General features: G+C 46.1%; 1 long non-coding RNA gene across 1 annotated transcript in view; it reads left to right on the plus strand.

Moving 5' to 3' along the window:
• LOC149365699 (uncharacterized) overlaps positions 1-19,102 on the plus strand; it is a 73,749-nt gene that overhangs the window by 35,977 nt on the left and 18,670 nt on the right. Inside the window, exon 2 of the long non-coding RNA XR_016282727.1 lies at positions 5,532-5,594. This is a non-coding gene — a long non-coding RNA (uncharacterized LOC149365699). The remainder of the gene's footprint in view (positions 1-5,531; positions 5,595-19,102) is intronic.

Below are 19,102 nucleotides of genomic sequence, written 5' to 3' on the forward strand. Positions count from 1 at the left end.
AAACTTAGGACACCTTCTTATTTTTCGTATAGTTCGTTTGGACGACCTAGAGCGGAAGTTGGGCGCCGTACTTTTACCCGGACTGCCACAGTGGGGAGATGGTTGGGAGAACGATGTTAACTTGTCGTCGCGGCCCGTGGTTGCGGCCTCATTGTTCGCGTAGACAACTCGTTTCGCGATTTCAGGCACGCGCAGTGCAGAATAAGAATGCCAGGAATCGTATCTGGCTCATCTGTTATTGCAGTACATGTGCGAATCGGTCAGCCAGTTTACCCCAGATTCACCCTCGCAAAATGTTCTCCTGTCTGTGTTGCTCTTGTTGATTTGTTTTGGGACAAAGCTTGGGATATTCTAAGAACAAAAATAATTTAGAGCCAGGTCCATCCCCGCTGGACCACAGGGTTTCGTTAGATCTAGCACTGAACTTGGTTGAAGGTCTGTTATTTTTTTTTAGCTGCAGTTTCTTTTTCTTACTTGTCTGAAAATGTATCGGCATCCACCATTGTTGTAGATAGTAAGCTCGGATGACCCGTAGCGTCAGGTCAGGGCTTATGCTATTCAGCTGCTGGACGCAAAGTCGTGGGACCGCCGCGGCGCATTTATGGAGAGGCAAATTGCAAACACCTTAGCGGGTCTATAGCGAACCACAGCCTTCAATTACAACATCTTGTTCTCTCCGCCTCACGAAATTTCGGATGACTCTTACGAGTGCGACGACTTTTACTTCCCATTTCGCTTCATCGTAAACAATTGCAGTTGGCATGGACGTTACGATAAGCAGTGCTTTTGAGTCTAATCCAAAATTGTGTGGACTTCAATGTCAGCTGACTCCTCTCCCCTGAACTTCAAACTGTTATGTCAGTGTGGATGCTACGCACGTTTCGCACGCGCAGTGATCTTTTTTTTTAATAACTGTCTTTTCTATAATTTGTTTTCCTTACCGACCGGTAATGCATTAACTAAGTGGGGGTTTGCATATTAACACTAAACATAAAAATACAGGGGTAACTCAACAAGTAAAACCAGCAATACCTGCCATGAAAAAGATGCATCGTTTTTAAGACTAACCAATGACGGATGCCACGGCATCTCAAGAGAAAAGCGACAGGAAAGGGTAAAATTCAAATGAACCGTACACGATGCAAGTGATTTTTCAAAGACTTTTGAACTGTCTTAGCACTTTGTTGTCAACTGCTTTCTTTTTAGTTTGATGGGCACTTAATACGCCACGAACACCATCTATTGTTTCACGGCACGAGTTAATGCAGATGAAGGATCTCGCTTTCCAGAAGAGGAGAAAAGGCGGGGAGGCTAACCGATAGATGAAACCAGTTTACTACTTAGCACTGGGGACAGGGATGAGGGGATATGGAAGTGAAGGAGAAGAAAATGAGATTAAAACTGAAACTGATATGAAGTTCTGACCACAGTTTGCGAGGAACTGAGCACCCAGTTCTCTGGCTCAGTTTGGAGCGTCTGCATTTAAATTATGGTGAAAAGGCAAAAACGCCTCTGCACCGACATTACAGTGAACTTTAAATAATCTCGCGCAGTACAATTTAATCGAAAACCAAGGACTTAAGGCGTACATCATAAGCAGAGGGTTTCTGTTGCCACCTTAAAATGTACTAACGTAACCTAAGCACCTTCATAAGTTCGTATCGCAGTCTGCAACTATAAAAAAAAGCGGTTTGCTGGCAGCAATGCGGACAATGTTAAACAATAATCAATGCACAAAAGTAGCTACCTCGGGTAAATGTAGTCGCTATCGCCCCCATCAAGTGACTCTACCACGTGCGGTTTCCGAATCTGACTGCCCCTTCGCACGCCTCGTGGGTTCAAAGCGAGACAGCAAATTATATTTTCTTTAATGTAAAACCTCATGAACTTTCAGTTAACACGACTTTGGTGCAGGAAGCATCATTACTCAGCGTTTATACTTTAAACCCAGGAGTGTTTGCTTCCAAACTTTGAGCATGAAAGAAAGGCGGCTATAACACAGATTCTTTAGTTCACAATTCACTAGTTCTTTTACGTTATTCACTACTTGCTGGTTTCGTTGCTTATCAGAAAGCAAAATGTTTCGGAACTTTTTCCGCCGGTTAAAAAAAAGAAGCTAACCAGGAAGTCTGTAAGGCTTCAGTAAATAAAACATTCCACAGTGCAGCCTTTCCAGGATCAATAAGCATCGTGAGCCCAAAGATTTCCTCTTCGCCTGTGCTTAACCAACGATGAATATTTTGAGGGTCGCTTAACTTTTTAACCATTATAATTAATAAGAAAGAACAAAGTATGATTTCTTTGTCATGCAATCTATGAGAGCTGTTTCCGCGCGCACATAAATCCACAAAATATTCCGGTATTTGTACACGGTTCACCTAAATATTTCGGATGTTGTATAGACCTTATTGCTCCTACTATATTTACTGTTACGGATGTTATAATTCCGTGAATAAACGGAAGTCACATGCTTCGTGATGCTGAGTGATTGTAGCGCTTTGGGGAAATTTTTTCTCCTTCCTGCTTTTTGACAAAAAAGTTAAACATTTCCTTCTTGTGTTTTTGCAGCGCAATACGATGATTTACTCAGTACATATGAACCTGAGCACTGACATGTTGAACCCAGCAGAGCATCCTGTATAGAACTGAAGCGATTTAACCATGAAAATGTCAGCACATAAAAGAGCCGACGTGCCACATTTTTCGAATGCGAGCAGTCACACTGAAACGGAACGGAGCCTTTCCGCCTGCTTCCATAGCGGCTCGCTGTAAAGGAAAAACTGCGCATCTCGTCCTTTGGAAATTCGTTGGAAGGACGCTTCAGTGCGTTCAGCTGAAGGCGGCAGACAGTACGCCTGAATAGCTCATTCACGCGATAGGGCTCGCAGTTTGCATAGTAGGTACATTCCAAGAAAGTATAACATCAAGCTTTGCTGTTCGGATGAAAATAAGGTAAACGTAATAAACATACATAAATCAGCAGGAGAGATTCAAGCGTATGCTCTGTACAATGAAGCTGATCAACCAAAATCTCTTATAGAGGAAAAAAAAACTAGTGACATCCTCCTTCTCAGAGGGAAAGATGAATTTCTAAAGCGGCCCCACCGCTTGGTTTCTGTGGCTGTTGGCTTCTGTCATATTTATAACGAGCCCCTCATCCTCTTCCCTTGTTTGCTTAATTGCTTAGCGAGGGCCTCGATTCTGGCAGCCTTGACGCCTTAGGAAGCATAAGAGGGTTCTCACGCAGCTTCCACCCTCTCCGTTCGATGACGTTCTACGTCACACCTGCGGTAACTCAGGACGTTCTACGTCCGCCACTTATGAACGTGGGTGGCGCTGATGAACACTCTCAAGGTTAGGTTACTTGTAAACATAAATACCCCCGAAAGCAGAAGAATTGACAGCCGTCGCCGTAGCTCAGAGGTAGAGCACCGGACGCGTAATTCGGAGGTCGTGGGTTCGGATCCCACCGGCGGCAGGTGGTTGTTTTTTCTTCTGCTTTTCTAATCAGTTATCTTTAAAACGATAACATATTCAGTAATATTCTAAATTGATCAACACCACAAAATAAATAACTTAAAAAAAAATCACCTGTGCCCCTTGGTTTCTGTGGCTGTTGGCTTCTGTCATATTTATAACGAGCCCCTCATCCTCTTCCCTTGTTTGCTTAATTGCTTAGCGAGGGCCTCGATTCTGGCAGCCTTGACGCCTTAGGAAGCATAAGAGGGTTCTCACGCAGCTTCCACCCTCTCCGTTCGATGACGTTCTACGTCACACCTGCGGTAACTCAGGACGTTCTACGTCCGCCGCTTATGAACGTGGGTGGCGCTGATGAACACTCTCAAGGTTAGGTTACTTGTAAACATAAATACCCCCGAAAGCAGAAGAATTGACAGCCGTCGCCGTAGCTCAGAGGTAGAGCACCGGACGCGTAATTCGGAGGTCGTGGGTTCGGATCCCACCGGCGGCAGGTGGTTGTTTTTTCTTCTGCTTTTCTAATCAGTTATCTTTAAAACGATAACATATTCAGTAATATTCTAAATTGATCAACAGCACAAAATAAATAACTTTAAAAAAAAAATCCCCTGTGCCCCTTGGTTTCTGTGGCTGTTGGCTTCTGTCATATTTATAACGAGCCCTTCATCCTCTTCCCTTGTTTCCCACCGGTATAGGGTATTTTCAAGCATTTGTGCGGAAATAGCATTCGTCAGGAAGGCGCGTTCAGAACCGCTTTTTTTTTTGTTGTTGTTGGAGTTGGAGGGGGGGGGGGGTGCGCTAGATGACAGTTTACTCCCTTTTTACTCCTGTCTGTTTAAAGTGCACTTGCGTGACGCTATTCGCGGTACTGTGGTCATGAAAGCTGAAGCAGCCTGGTACTGGTTCCGTCGTCATAAAAAAAAAAAAATAAAACTGTCAGCGATGTTCAAAGCAACGTTTCTAGATAAAGACAGTTGGGAAACTTCGCCGGCGAGCCATTGAGCAGAGCGGCCCCACGCGATCGCCGTCTAGGCGGTGGCGCTGCGGTCGCTTTAGGATGAGCGCGTCGTCTGCTACTCTCAGTTCAACGTTTTTAGATAATATAATCAACATAAACTACGAGGAGGCAATCGGTACGTCATGTTTCTCTAAACCGCGGAAAGAAGGGCTTCCAATTTTTTCCGATATTTACAGCCAAAAGCTCAACCTCGAGCATCCTTACCTCACGTACCCCAGACGTAGAGCGCAATGGGCGCAATGCAATGAGCCAATGGGCGCCGCGGCGGTGAAGAGAAATCGTGGCCTCTGAGATCAAGCGCGATGTTAAAGTACCGATGCTTGAGGTGGTCACGGAGGCCATAGAAAACAAACGCGGTACTCCCACCACCCAAGAGATGGCGCTCGCATCTCTTTGAGATGAAATCGGCGACAGAAAGGGGCCGCATACCCGGACAGAGTTTTCCAACTGTCTTTATCTAGAAACGTTGGTTCAAAGCATATAGGAGATTTTCATGTAGTAGAGATAGACAAATCTCTCTCCCCTCTTCTAGAGGAGAGAAGGTAGATGCCGGTAAAGTGGCTGCCACAGGAACAACCCTGTGACGTGCCATGTACGATGCTCGGAAGAGCCAGTAGTGACCCAGCTGCCGCCTGCCACGTTTGGGTACCCACTCTTGGGTGCCACGTTCGGCAGGTGCCAAATTGCAGAGAGGGAAATATCCTACCTCGCTTGATGCTGCGTGGGGTCGTGCAAGCCGACTCACTACGAGATTCGTATTCTATCGCATGACCGCACCTATTGCTAATTAGGTATCCTCTAAGTTTTTAGGCCTTATTGTCCATTGGTTTACAAGTGAAACCGTGTTAGTTTTACGTGTATTCTATGTGATGTGCGAAAGAAAATAGCGCACAAAACAATACCTTCAATGTTATACAAGCATTCCACTTAGAGCAAGCAAAGAAAAGCTAGAACAGTATCATTCGCGTCTAGTGACAAGCGCTCAAAGGAAAAATACATGCAGATGTGACTGGGGGTTCTCCCTGGCTTGTTCCAGGGCTACTTCGTCTTGGTGAGCTGCAAAGGACCTCAGGCGCCCAATACGGCCGTCTAAACAGTGGTGAGTGTTTCGAAAACGTTTCGCAAACAAGGAGATTGAATGATATCCACAGGAACTCAATATCTTTCAGTCCGTTTCTTGTTACGAGTACTTTCGACATGCGGAATCAACAAGGAGGCGCACGTTTCTCTGATGTGATGTCGCGACGGGCAACGGCCACTCCCGTTTCACTATACGACTGATTGACAGAAGAGAGATGATCCTTAGGCTTTCATTTTAGTTTTGGGAAAATTCCGCTCCGAAATGTATTCTAAAATATCGGAAAAGGTGTGTGTCTTATTTTGGTTCTTTGTTTGTAGCGTAAATAACCAAAACTAGTTTGGGGACCAGGTTGCACTGGGAGTTGCTGTCGAGAGCAGGAGTCAGAGCGCGGTCAGTTATTTCAAATTGAGCTGGAATAGGCATTAAACCAATAAAAATAGATGAAGCGAAGTATTCTGAGTAAATTGTTTAACTCAAGAAGAAAACATTTTAATGCAAGAGCGTTAAAAGCCTCATCGGGGAAGAAAGTGTGAAGTTGGTCATAAAGTTCGTCCATTGGCTGTAGTGAAGTGGTCTCACCAAACAGGACGTTACGTCACTTCCGGCTATGGTATAACCAGCTTCTGTTGTATTTCGAACTCATAATGTAATAACTGCACCTGTGAATTATTTGAAAGCGAAGCCCGTAATGAGATCCAGCAAGGCAATTCGAGAAGGAAGAGCAGCTGCATATAATTACGAATGTTCACTAATACGTAGCAAAGTGCGCAAAATTGGCGTGAAGCAATTCTGTAAGCTGCGCTCTTCGGTCGGGCCACTCCTGCAGAAAAGGAAGCAATTTGATAATTACTGAATACGGTACACCTTAAAGCTCAATCCTGTGCTTGTTTTTGTTTTCTTAAGTGAAATATAACTATACATGTCGACTTCCACCAACCTTGCCGGTTTTTGAAGTTTACACGCAGCATCTTGTCCGCTGTCGACAATGTTTAGCCGTACGTACAAAACAATTTGAGGGCTTAGAAAAATTGTCCAAAGGCGTAGAGTTTGGTGCTTTTTACTGTGTTTCTCCAAGTTGTTTATAGTAGCCAAATCAAATCTCTCATTAAAGAACTCACAGGATGGTCTGAAGGCACGTTGGAAATTTATTATTATCCAGTTCTGAAAGCATCTATGTTGGCTATGTAAGTGAAGGTTGTTTTTCTCCATGCTAGGAAGCCACGTTTCACGTGATAGCGTATAGCTCTCGTTATGCTCAAAACACGGCGTCGACCTTAGCCCTGGGTCCACGAAAAAATTACAAGAGTTTCATATAAAAAAGTACATTAGCCGGTAATGTGGTTCCAACCCACGTCCTCGGCGTTCCAGGTGAGCATGCAATTCATATGCCACAAAGAGTTTCTTTTTTCAACATGATATTTATTACAATGATGCGATGTTTTATGTACATGAGCTATCTTCAAACAATGGCACGTCAACACACAAGCAACGAGAAAGGAGTCAGTTCGGAGCACATAGCGATTACATCATAACACGACACATCTAAGAAACAAAGAACTAGAAAAAAGGCATTGGACAACAGAGCACTAAGAGTGAGTACCACTCCGGTTCATACGCTGTCTGGGTATGCAATTCTTTTAGGTGTACAATCATTTTACAGAAATGATCTTTCGCAGAAACAACAAATTCACAATGTCGGTCCATCATGCGTGTAATCCACAGGCTGTGTAATCCAAGTAAAAATAACGTATCTATGGGCTCATCAACAAATGGTAGTGCAGTGAGAAATCGTACAGAATGCGGTCCCAAATTGTCTTTTTTTCAGTGTCTGTTGCACGATGTCCCAGAAGAGTATTGCATCTTTACAATGGACGAAGCAATACTGAATGTTTTCAGGGGCATCACAAAGGCGACAGTTCAACGTTGACAAGAAAATACCCTTTTTCTCTAGCCATGTTTTAACTGGTAATGTCTCAGTGTGTAGACTAAAGTAAAACGTTTTTGTACACTGCGAGAGGGGCATTTTACGTACTCTCTTGAGTACGTCATGTCCCGGTAAACCAAAATACATAGAGCGATACAGCGGCGGAGGAAAGAGCATACAGATTAAGTCCGTGTAAAACTTTTTGCTCGACATCGAAAAAAGGAACTCAGGGAAAAAAACGAACAAATAGGAAACGAACAGACAAATACATCTCATGCATGAATCCCCACAAACACGGATGATCAGAAGCATTAGAGGACACAGTGATGATCGGTAAAGCGTGAACCGGTAAAAGCAGATAAACCGGTCGGTAAAGCAGGAATGCCTGCATTATTGTGTTTGTAGTGTCCCGGAAAAACATGAAACGTGAAACCAGCTGTCGAACATACAGGTGCTTTAATCCGAGGCCACCAGCCCTTACAGGCCGGAAAAGGTTGTCACGCGTCGTTGATTCAAAAGAATAAACCCCACAGAAAAGTTGCGAAAACTCTGTGGAATTATCCGTTGGATTATGCGTGTTAGACGGGCGCCTAGTTAACGAGTTGTGGTGTGTAAGACTTAGCATTTGTGATGTGTGCTGCTGTAACAGTTATTAAAAAATAAAAGCAAATATAAATATACCATTAAGGCGTAAGAAATTCCGCGGAATGAAACGTCAGTGTTATCGTGCTTCATATGCTGAAACAAATGTAGTGCATACGTATGAGTATATAGTGGCGTAGTAGGTCGTGCAGTGTAACCTAGATAATGATCTATAATCGATAATTGATTGGTCATTGGTAATTAGCAGTTGTGATCGGTAATTATGATTGCAATCAATTACTGTAATCGGTAAAGTAATTGTGTATGCGTAATCGGTGAGAAATGAGAAAGAAAAGGAATAAAAAGACAAAAAAGGAGAAGACGCTATCGCACCTACTCTTGAGGTTATGCTTAAGCGTCCTCCTAATTTTTTAGGAGACATTTTCTCTGAAAAAGACGGACATTTCAGGAGAAATACCCGTGCTTCAACAGGCGAACTCCCCGGAAAACTTTGTTACCGAGCGGCCTTTTCGTTCACTCACAGGCATGGCCATGCGAATGAGGACACTACATTTGAGTTGAGGACTCGGCCGTGCATGCAAAATAAGCGCCGAATCTCAAAAGCTTCCTTTTAGTCTCTCCATTGAGGAGTTGATTTGTATTCCAAGTAACTGTGCTTCAGGAGTTTCGCCAAAGAGACGGTCGACAGAAAGAAGCTGGCTGTCTAGAGCGGACAGGTATTTCATTCGCCAACTTCAAAGGCATACGGCGCATACCCAGGTGGCGATGTTCAAGTTCACTGTGACGGAGGTCCTAAGCATTTTAGCTTTGCGTGCTGATTTGTTGCTTATCTTTTATACTTAACCATTGGCTGCTTTCTTTAATGATTTTGTTCGCTCATGATTTGATGTGGTGAATGCTGTATTCATTCCCGCAAAAGTTTGGGGATGACGACGATGGAAGGAAGCACTTACCGCGTCTTCAAAAGAAGCTTGGCTCATCCGTATATTCACACTCCAAAATATTGCCTATTACCTTTGTATCAGAAAAAAGTGTGTTAACTATGCAAATAAATAAGGTGCAATCTCCTGCTCAAATAGGAAAGTGCTTCTGCGATGTGGCAGTTTTATAAGACAGTGATATTTAATCCGTATCGATTTGTGGTTCGCTTGTAGCTCTTTTTTTCCTCAAAATAAAAATTGACTCAAGTAATTAACGGGCCACATAATCTGGTTAATGGGACACTATTCTGTATATAAAAAGCGGACGGCAGCCATGGTCTAGTAGTTTAAGCATTCGCCTCGTATGCCAGAGGTTCGGGGTTCGATACCCTTTGCCGCCGGGTACCCAGCGGTGATGCAATGGGTACAAGTTTTCCCCTGCTCTGGTGCTCTGCTTATTCAGGGTGAAATGCTTGGAAGATGGGTTCTTGACCACACCTTGAGTAAATGAAAATACCTTGCACCATGGCGATCTTTGACCACAGATGCCCTTACGCCATAAAGAACTCACAGTCATCAAATAAAAACAGCCATCATGTTGAAAGCGTTGCCGCATCATTTTGCCGCTATGGTGTGGTTAATTCAAAGCACCAAAAAATTTCTCTCGTCGGGTCATTGGTTGTGGCGACGACAATATTTTACATAGTCACCATAAAAATCATTTTCTTGCGTGTGTAGTGTAATCGGAAAGGAAAATAAGAAAGAGAACATGAACTAATGGACGAGTTGGTCTGACATACTTTAAGCGTTGAGCTGGTTCACTAAGAAGAATAATCAAACCCGCTATGCCCGCTCATGAGTAAATTGAACATACTGCTCAAGAATATAGCTTTACGCCATGGTGTAGCATAGCAAAAAAAAGAATACTGCTACTCTTTCTGCATAACAAGAATTGAGGATGGCACGAGTGAACTTTGGTTTAAAGACAATGGATAACTTTTTTTCGATATTATCAAATTATTACCAATTATTATGAAAAAACTGACTCAGGCGGGGCGATTGCCGAATGGCCACTTAAACGTTAATCCCACTTGTACATTCGCACCCCTATCCCCCTCGACTTCCCTTCCCTTTATTGAGGATCAGAAATTCGTCGGTTACTGTCGCTACCTGCGCGGCGGGGAAATGTGAATTGCTGCATACGCCTGCTCCCTCACGCGCACCGCCACACAGATCCGTTTGGAGTCCTCCTCGGCCATCGTTCGTTCTTCTCCGTTTCCTCCCCACTCCCTTGAGAAGCCGACCACGTGGCGCTCAGCGCGGCCTCCTCATTCCTTCTCCGGCGGCACGGCACGCCGCATCGTCGCCGTGGCGCAACGGGAAAGGCACTCCTTCTGCCACCGGCTCACCGTGCTCCCGTTGCACAAGTGAAAGGATAATAAGGAATCTGCTTTCTCATCTCTTCTGTTTTGACCTCTTCGCTTCCCAAGGCATCGCACGCGCACAAGCACTCAACGTCTGTTCATCCGAGGGAAAAAATGCAACGAGCGACGCTACTGCGAGACATCCGTGATACGGACACGTCTAAAATTTGATGCTCTTACTTCCGGGAAAACCGCTTACGGTCATCGACGTTTGTATAATAGAGGTGCCTACTTGTTTCGCCTTTTTTCTTCGCAAGGTGGATTGTGCTTTCGAGGATGGTGTCTACCTTGTTTTGGTTTCGGTCGCTGTGAGAAGCTGAAGACCACGGCGTGGATAAGGCAGCTTCAACAGTGAAAAGACAAACAGATCGCTTTTCTGACATTTTGGGTGTCCTGCGTACAACGTGCAAGCACAAGGAAGTGACGAGACCTCTCTTCAACTCCTCGTTCGAAAGGAATTCCAGCAGCAATCTGTATTACGAACATCACCAGTTGTTCGAGAGCCCTGGGTTAAAGCTTCAAGTTCAGTGCGTAGGGGATAGTTTGTGCAGTGAGAGTTTGTTATTGTGTTGAAGTTTGTTACGAGAGTCCGAGTGGTGACTGACTTAAAAGAAAACCGAAACGGATTATCGTCTTCGTTGAAAGAAACTGGAAACTGCTCGAACATCACTTTCAGTCGTTGGGTGAGTCGATCATGCACTTGCCAGTAGTTCTTTTTCTTCAGGACAACACTCCGAGTATAGCAAGCATTGCTAAACTCATGCAATCTGAGCAGTGTAGGTTCTCCAAAATAAATTTCTTCGATGCTCTCCTTTTCACTGACCTTGCTTTGCGTGCGGAAGGCGGCAGTCCTGAAGTAAAATGTGAAGTATAAATGTGAAAGATGAAATAAATGCGTAGGACAGGATTAAATGTACCGTGGCTTACGAAGAAAAATGAAGAAGAGAGAATGACTGCGGGCTCATGAGACGGACATACATGGTGTCCCAGCTAAATGTAACCAAGCTTTTTAAAAAAAGACGAAGTGCCCTAGCATATTGAAACGAGCTTAGGGTTGTTAAGGGTCACGCCTTCTAGTCTGCAGTATTTTAATACGTAATCACTACTCCCTACGTGCCAACCCGGAGCAAGAATCTCGTCTTGTGTGAAGCATCAGAGTAACTCGGGTTAATTCGAAGGAGAGCCGCGCAAGCTGTAGCCAATTGAATGAAGCTCGGGTAATTTCGGAGGAATGTCGCGCCAGCTGTAGCCAGTGGGAGGAACCTCGGAAAAGTTCGGAGGAGTGTCGTTTGAGCTGCCACTGAGTGGAGAGATATTGTGACAATGAAAAGCCAGAAACGCGGTTCCGTGTACTTTCAGACGCCAGAAATGAAAGGCAGCGAATGAACACATGCTTTCGCGCGCCTACTCGGTGTAACTACGTTAAAACTCTACCAATTTTTTTCATTCTTTTAAGGTAATTATCAGGTACTGTTTAGCTAACTATATAGTTATTAGCTTCCGGAAGAAAGTGTCAGCGCAGAAGTTGTAGATCACACTGAAAATAACCGGTTGTGAAGCTTGCTACCAACTACTATAGATACAGCTTCTTTTAATTGCTTTAAAAGAAGCCTGCGAAATACAGAAACAACCACCTGATAATGCAGCAATTGCAGCGCCCAAAGGCGATCGGTCAAGCAGCAACATTCGCTTATCTCTGCCGCCCTGGCCCAAACGGGGTTCGGCGCTTTGCCACGGTGACGAGATATATGCCAGGAACAGCCTACGCCGCATGGAAGATAAGCGGGCGCTGCTTTTCAAGGAAGTGAAGCGTGGCTCGCATGGAACGCTTTTTCATGCGAAACCTGGCCGCGTGTGACCGTGCCGCCGAACTTGCACCGTTGCACGCTGAAGAATCGGGCGCGAGCAGTGTCCATGATAGTGAATGCTGGCGGTACGGATGCATGCTTTTCAAGCGCGGTGGGTTTCTAGGGCAGAAAGCTCCATGCCTCCAGGATTAAATAGTGAATGGGAAGGAATAGAAGAATATTATTTTATTCGTTGATTTCTACGACAGCAGGGCGGACATCATCGCCAGCCTGAGTACGCCCACTGCAAGGCAAAGGCATGCCTCTCCCATGTCTCTCCAGTTAACCCGGTCCTTTGCCAGCTCCGGCCACCGTATTCCTGGAAACCTCTTAATCTCATCCGCCCACCTAACTTGTGCCGCCCCCTGCAGTGCGAATATTGAGCTACAAAAATTTAGTTTGAATAAATAACATAGAAGGGCACTACGTATTATGACAACATACAATAAAACACACCGCAGGAATGGCGTCCGTGCTTCTTCAGGATCCCAGCTGTCTCTGCATAAGATAACAATAAAAGCGACAGAACGCGGTCCAAGCGCGCTCCGCTATGACCCAGCGGTGTACAGCCGGAGGGATGGGAAGGGGCCTGTGGAGATCGATGCCTGCGTGGTCGAATAGGTGCACTGGGAAGGGCAAGGGCTTCATTGCAGCGATGAAACTGCAAGGAGAGCTTTTGTGGCATTGGCATTCCGGGAAGGAGCGAACGTACTGTAGGATAAAGTGGTGCACTCCCAGTCAGTATAAGCGAAGTCTAAGGCGTGTGTAAGTCTTCCCCACACCGACGTGGGCACACCGGGGGTCGGCGTAAAAAGAGGCGAATATGGCGCAACATATTTGCCTAGGAATTACTAGGAGCCATTTGCGCCCGTCGGGAAGATATCAGCAGCGGTAAAGGAGACCGTGCCGTATTTCGAAGTGGCGGGCTTGGTGGCGGAGAGTATGGACCTGAGGACGAGTAGATGGTGTAGATAGTAAAACGCTGAGAGAAGCGATCCAGGGCTCCTGATGTTGTTTACATGGTATGTCGGCAGTGTCAAGCGAAGACAAATCACTGATGTGGAGTCGGAGACACAGGGTAGTGGTGAGCGGGAGAGTGTATCGGCATCGGCCTGATTAATAATGTCTTGAATTTCGTATTCTTCTAAATGTAGCGTGCCTCGACCAAGACAGTCAGAGGAGCCTTTGAGGTGCAGTCAGCAGAGTGCATGATGATCAGTAACGGCAGAGAATGGGTTACCATATATGGAAGGTGGGAACTTGCCAATGGCTCAGATGATCACCAAGCTTCCAATTTCTGCTAAGGAATAATTCTTTTCAGCTTTTGTCAGAGTGCGGCAGGCATACGCGACATGTTCAGCGAAGTCAGGTTTCCGTTGGACAAGAACTGCACCGAGACCCATGCCGCTGGCATCATTGTGAATTTCAGTACTTTGACTGGAGTCAAAATGGCGGAGGCTCGGACAGGACACGAGAAGGCACCGAAGTAACCGAAGTGCGGAGAAGACCGCGTCACAGGTTCGTGTCGAAGAGGAGAGGTTATGGCCGCCGGCAAGTAGCTCAGCCAGAGGAGACAGGATTGTAGCGCAATTGCAAACGAAGCTGCGCAAATAAGATTACAGCCCTAAAGCTACGCAGCTCTTTCAATGAAGGTGGTCGAAGGAACTCGGCAACTGCACGTAGTTTGGCTGGATCGGGAAGACCGCCGTCTTTGGAGACGATGTTCCATACGATGGTAAGCCGATCGGCAACGGAGCAACACTTCTTTAGGTTCAGCTGCAGGCCGGCATCGGTGAGACATTACAGGATACGCTCCAGGCTAATCAGATGGGACGAAAATGTCTCTAGAGAAGACGACGACACCGTCCAGGCACACACATGTGTGCCACTTGAGTCGGCAAAAAATTGTGTCCATCATGCGCTCAAATGTCACCAGAGCGTAGCACGAGATCGATGGCATGACGTTAAATTCGTGGAGGCCGTCGCGAATAACAGAGGCCGTTTTCTGCCAGTCAGCAGCAGCCATGGGTGCCTGCCAGTAGGTGGAGCGCTGGTCCCACGAGCGAGCCATAGTCCAGAGAAGACGAAGTGCAGCCCGATTGCTTTCGCCCAGCGGTTGCGGAGGACATCCGTCGTCCGTGGGGGCTGCTGACTCTCACTTCTAGCGACGCCAGCAAAAGTTGGACCGGCTACCCGACATGCTGCTGCTGGCGACCGTTCTGCTGGCCCTGAGCTGCGACCAGTACGAGGCGCAGAACGCCGGCGACCCACTTCTCGAAGCCCTGCCGACCAGAGATAGCCGGCTTTTCTCCGACGAAGAGGCATCGTCGACAGCCTTGGAAAAGCCACGGCAGCCTCGGGAGGCGGGTGATAATCAGCGGATGCCGAGGCCTAGGCGACTACAGCGCCAGTGGTGGGGCACGGAGGAGGACGACTCTTTATACAGGCGACTCTTCGACCGGAGGCCCGCGCAGGGCACGAAGGACAGTCAGCATCGGTTCCATCCCGAGCGCCACCAGAAATGCGACGACGACCTCGACTGCCGAATCTCGCCCAGCCAGGTGTGCGTGAAGCGGGCGCACGAGCCCTTCGGCCGATGCCAGTGCCCCTTCTACCGTCCCGTTGAGATCACCGTCGACGCCGTCCCGCTGTGCGTCCCCGCCAAGGACCTGTTCGACGAGTGCCACGTGACGGCGGAGTGCGTTGCGGTGAACCCGTACCTGCGCTGCGTCAACCACCTGTGCGTGTGCACTTCGCCCTACGTGCTGAACAACAGGGACGAGTGCCGGCCCGCCAGCGATTTTCGGCAGTGGGTTGCATGGTTCGTCCCGATCACGGTTCTGTTCGCCGTTGCGGCGACTTCGGTGGGCATCTTCCTCTACAGGCGCCACCAAACTGCCGAATCTCGGAACAGCAGCCACCCACCCGCCAGGCCTTGCCCCATTGTGGCGGCAGCATCGGAACGCCCCGGGGCCGAGCCCCCGGTGTGCGGCCGGGCCACCATGGCTCGGCTCCGCGTTCCTCCTGACGTCTATCGGCGTATGCGCGAGTGGGCTCGCGAGAATCGTGCACGCTTTCCGGCGGCTCCGACCACTACGCCTGTCTTCTGGGCCAAGCGGGCCTTTCGGCAGCTACCGTCGCCCCTCTACCAGGGAAAGCTGCTGCGGAAGATGCGGCCCGAAGGGCCTAAGCGGAAGTGCAGCGTGGCGCCGCTTCACGCTGAAAGGCCGGCGTCACCCGCACCCTTCTCGCCACCGTTCGCCCGCAGCGAGGAGTCGTCGTCGTTTCACTCGTTCCCCATCGGTGAGGGGGTGGCCGCGCACCCGCTCGACGACGCCCCTCAGAGGCGCAGGGGGGCCGTTGACGAACTGCCCCCGCGCCGCGTCAGCTTCGCCCAATAACGGTCGCACCAGAGCCAGTGACCGCGCTCTGGCGCGTATGATGTGGTGCTCATTTCTGAGCACCCAGCCTTTAAAGTGCTTTCCGGTATTTGGTACCTTTTTACTCGAGTACTTTTATCCGCAGAAATTAAATGCTGACCTTTCGTTGCTGCGCTTCCGTCATTCACGCAGCGCCGTGAAATGGCGCGTAATAAAAGCACGCGGCTCCTCTTTTTACCCAGTACTTGCACTAAATTCTATAGTGGGCTGGGGCAAGTTGGATCTTGATTAATTACGACGTCAAACAAAGGTCCAATCCACTCGTTCTGTATGCTAGCTAGCTTCAATCCTCTGCGTCGTCGTCGTCTTTCAACACAGCAGCACAGCCTGGCTGGTAAGCTGCGACAGCAACACAGTTGAACGAGTACTAAAGAGTAACCTGGCTTCGGCCTTCTCAGAGCTGCTTTCGTTGTCCTGAAGGAACCTTTTACGTTCACCTCAAGGTTGAGCCTTGTTCATCTATTACTTGTCAAAGCAACACAGCTGAAACATTTCGAAAGATATTTGAAACACGCTTTTGCATGAATTTGTGATAACTAGCATCAAGGCCTCGAATTGAGAGAGCACGTTAGTATTAACCCACCTGTCCTTCCACATAATATAAAGGTTGCATCAACGTAATATGGACGATAACAGATTAACGAAATAACAGATAATAATAACGAAATAAAATCGCCGTTACGATCTCCATTGAAATCATTATGCATTCCAGAATTAAGAAAAAAAAGAGTCATTAAGAAAATTCTTGAACCATAAGATTTTACGGTACCATTATGAACCCGGAGTCATCAAGCGATTACTTACCAGTGCATCTCAGCATCAATTTTAGTTTCCATTTATCTTGGGCGCGAAGAACACTTGGAGATAGCCTGTTCTAGTACAAAGGAATATAATACCTCTCACTTGCCTACCATATCTTGTGGTCCATTTACTTTCAGAGTGTTGCTATTTATTGAATGAAATATTTAAAAAAATAATTCGCCCGGTAAAATGAAATCTCCACTTGAAGGCAATCAGCGATGCGGGATGATGCACAATTCTTCTTCTAGATGCTCACTTCGACAACAGCGAGCTGCAACAGATTAAAACGAAACTGTTCGCAACTACGAAGCCTAGATTTTGTCTTCATTTAACCAGGATTTTTCCCTCATCTGGACTACAAAATTATATGCTGCGTTTGTACAGTAGAATTTGTGTATTAGGCTTGTTGGAACACTTTCCAATGCTTTGAAGACTGCTTACGTTCTGTTACAGATTCATTTTATGGCTTTTTGCACGACATTCGTTTCCTGTATCACAGAACTGTTGTTAAAGTCGTGTCATCGAACGTGGTGAAATTTCAGGAATTGCAGTAGTGCATAGCTCAGAGCTGCGCTTTCAAAGTTATATTAGTGTTGAAATTTCCCTTTACTTATCAAACGAGCCGAATATTATATACGGTTTTCAAAATTAGCTGTTCCCAATAATTTAAGCAGACACATTTAGGAATAAACGAAAGCGATGAGGCTTTTTGCCGGTATTTCGTGCAACAAGGGGGACATAGAGGTGTGTAACCGTTCCTTGGATGGCAGGCAGCCAAAATAAAAATAAAAATTGCCCCGCCCGCTCGCCTATGGCATAACGGGCTTGTACCAATTCGAAATTAAGAATGAGGCACGAGGCAATAAGCAAAAATTTGTTTTGCAAAGCAGAAAAATAAAAAGAAAAAGTTAATCTACAGCAGCGCTAGCCGCCGAGGGAAGGCCAGGCGCGGGAGCGTTTACAGCATTCTTAAACCTGTACTCGTAGTCTCGTTTTTGCAAGACGTAAAACTAGGTATATATAAAGCACTATTTTAAAAGCATATAAAACTATACAGAAAGTAGGAACAAGAAAAATTAAATGCTGAGAAAAATGCAAGACGTGCAGACTTTGCCTGTTTGATTACTTGATTACACAATAGTTAGAAGGTCACGATAATTAAAAAATGGATTTCTCTAAATGTGATTGAAGATTATAAGAACTTCACGGAAAATCACGGAAAATGATAAGAAATGAGAAATGCCGTGTATTGACGGTGACTACTTGATTTAGAATAGTCATGGGCATTGAAAGATGTGACAGGCATTACAATAACTTTTTTCCGCATTACAAAATAGCTGTTCTTTGTGTTGGAGCATTGGCGAATTTTTTTGTTTATACAGAGTTTCGGCTGTGGATCATATACAATAGTTATCGAAGGGATATGACTTGAATATGTCTTGGTTCATTTGAAGGAGTCAGTTTCCAGATGGTTTGAAGGCTCGCTACTTTGTTTCCGGTCACCTCTGTGATAGGTAGGCAGTCCTTGAAATGTCCTGGTGATTTGCTGTCTTGCTTGCATAATGATCCGAAGAAATAGCCCTAACTGTGATTCTAGAAAGCTTTAAGAGAATCTAAGTATAGGAATACTGTCGATGTCAGTCGCCTGTATAAGCGAACGCTATTTTATAAACTTTTTGTTCACTGTTTTTCACACGCATGTTTCTACTGAAACCGCACAGGTAATCGTACCCTATACATTCTTTTAATTTCCCATATAAGCGTACACGAGAACTCGAAGGTTCATTATTAGATTGATGGCGACAGTGATCCCAGGACTGTCACGGCCTGGTCACATAACCTACGCACTCGGATTTTATATACTAATCATTGTTTCTGTTTGATGTTGTAAAAGCCTTACTTCCTTTACTCTGCATATTAAAAGACAAAGACTAAGCTAAGGATGCTTACACACTTACACATCTTTGTAGTTTACTTCGCTCAGAATAAGTCCTGTCTTACATAAGGCGAGTGAAAAAACGATGCTTCTTTCTGAATATAGACTCTTCGAAGAATCAGTGCATGGTTATTTGCGTCAGATAATACACACTACGAAGCCGCCGCCTCTGTATCCTTCGATGACCGTACGCCGTCTGTGTCTTCCACACACGCGACTAATTCACGTCGATGGCCAGTGTTTATCCTCTAGATAATCTCTACCCAGAGAAGTCCTAATTGCCTCTGTCTTCCCGGCCACTTCTCGCTGACATTTCCGACACTGCGCTAATCTGTGAGCAATGCTTACGTCTTACTCTCATGTGCGCGAGTCAATGACAAAGAGGGATATGGCAAGTCCCGTATTGACAGACTTGGATTAGCAAACTTCATTACAAATGAACACACTGTAGTGTTCAAAGAAGGAAACTCTTATAGCACCTCCCCCTGTTCAGGAAGTAATTATCATTAGCATCAACTCAAGAGCAACCACTTGGCTACAAAGGAAAGCTGTACAGATTTGCGGGTTAGCTTGCAAAAGATATGGTTGTGCAGACGGTTGGCGGCCGTGAGTTATCTCGCAAGGCCTAGTG

Source organism: Amblyomma mixtum, chromosome 1 (assembly GCF_055824585.1).
Source record: "Amblyomma mixtum isolate Tamu chromosome 1, ASM5582458v1, whole genome shotgun sequence".
NCBI lineage: Eukaryota > Metazoa > Arthropoda > Arachnida > Ixodida > Ixodidae > Amblyomma > Amblyomma mixtum.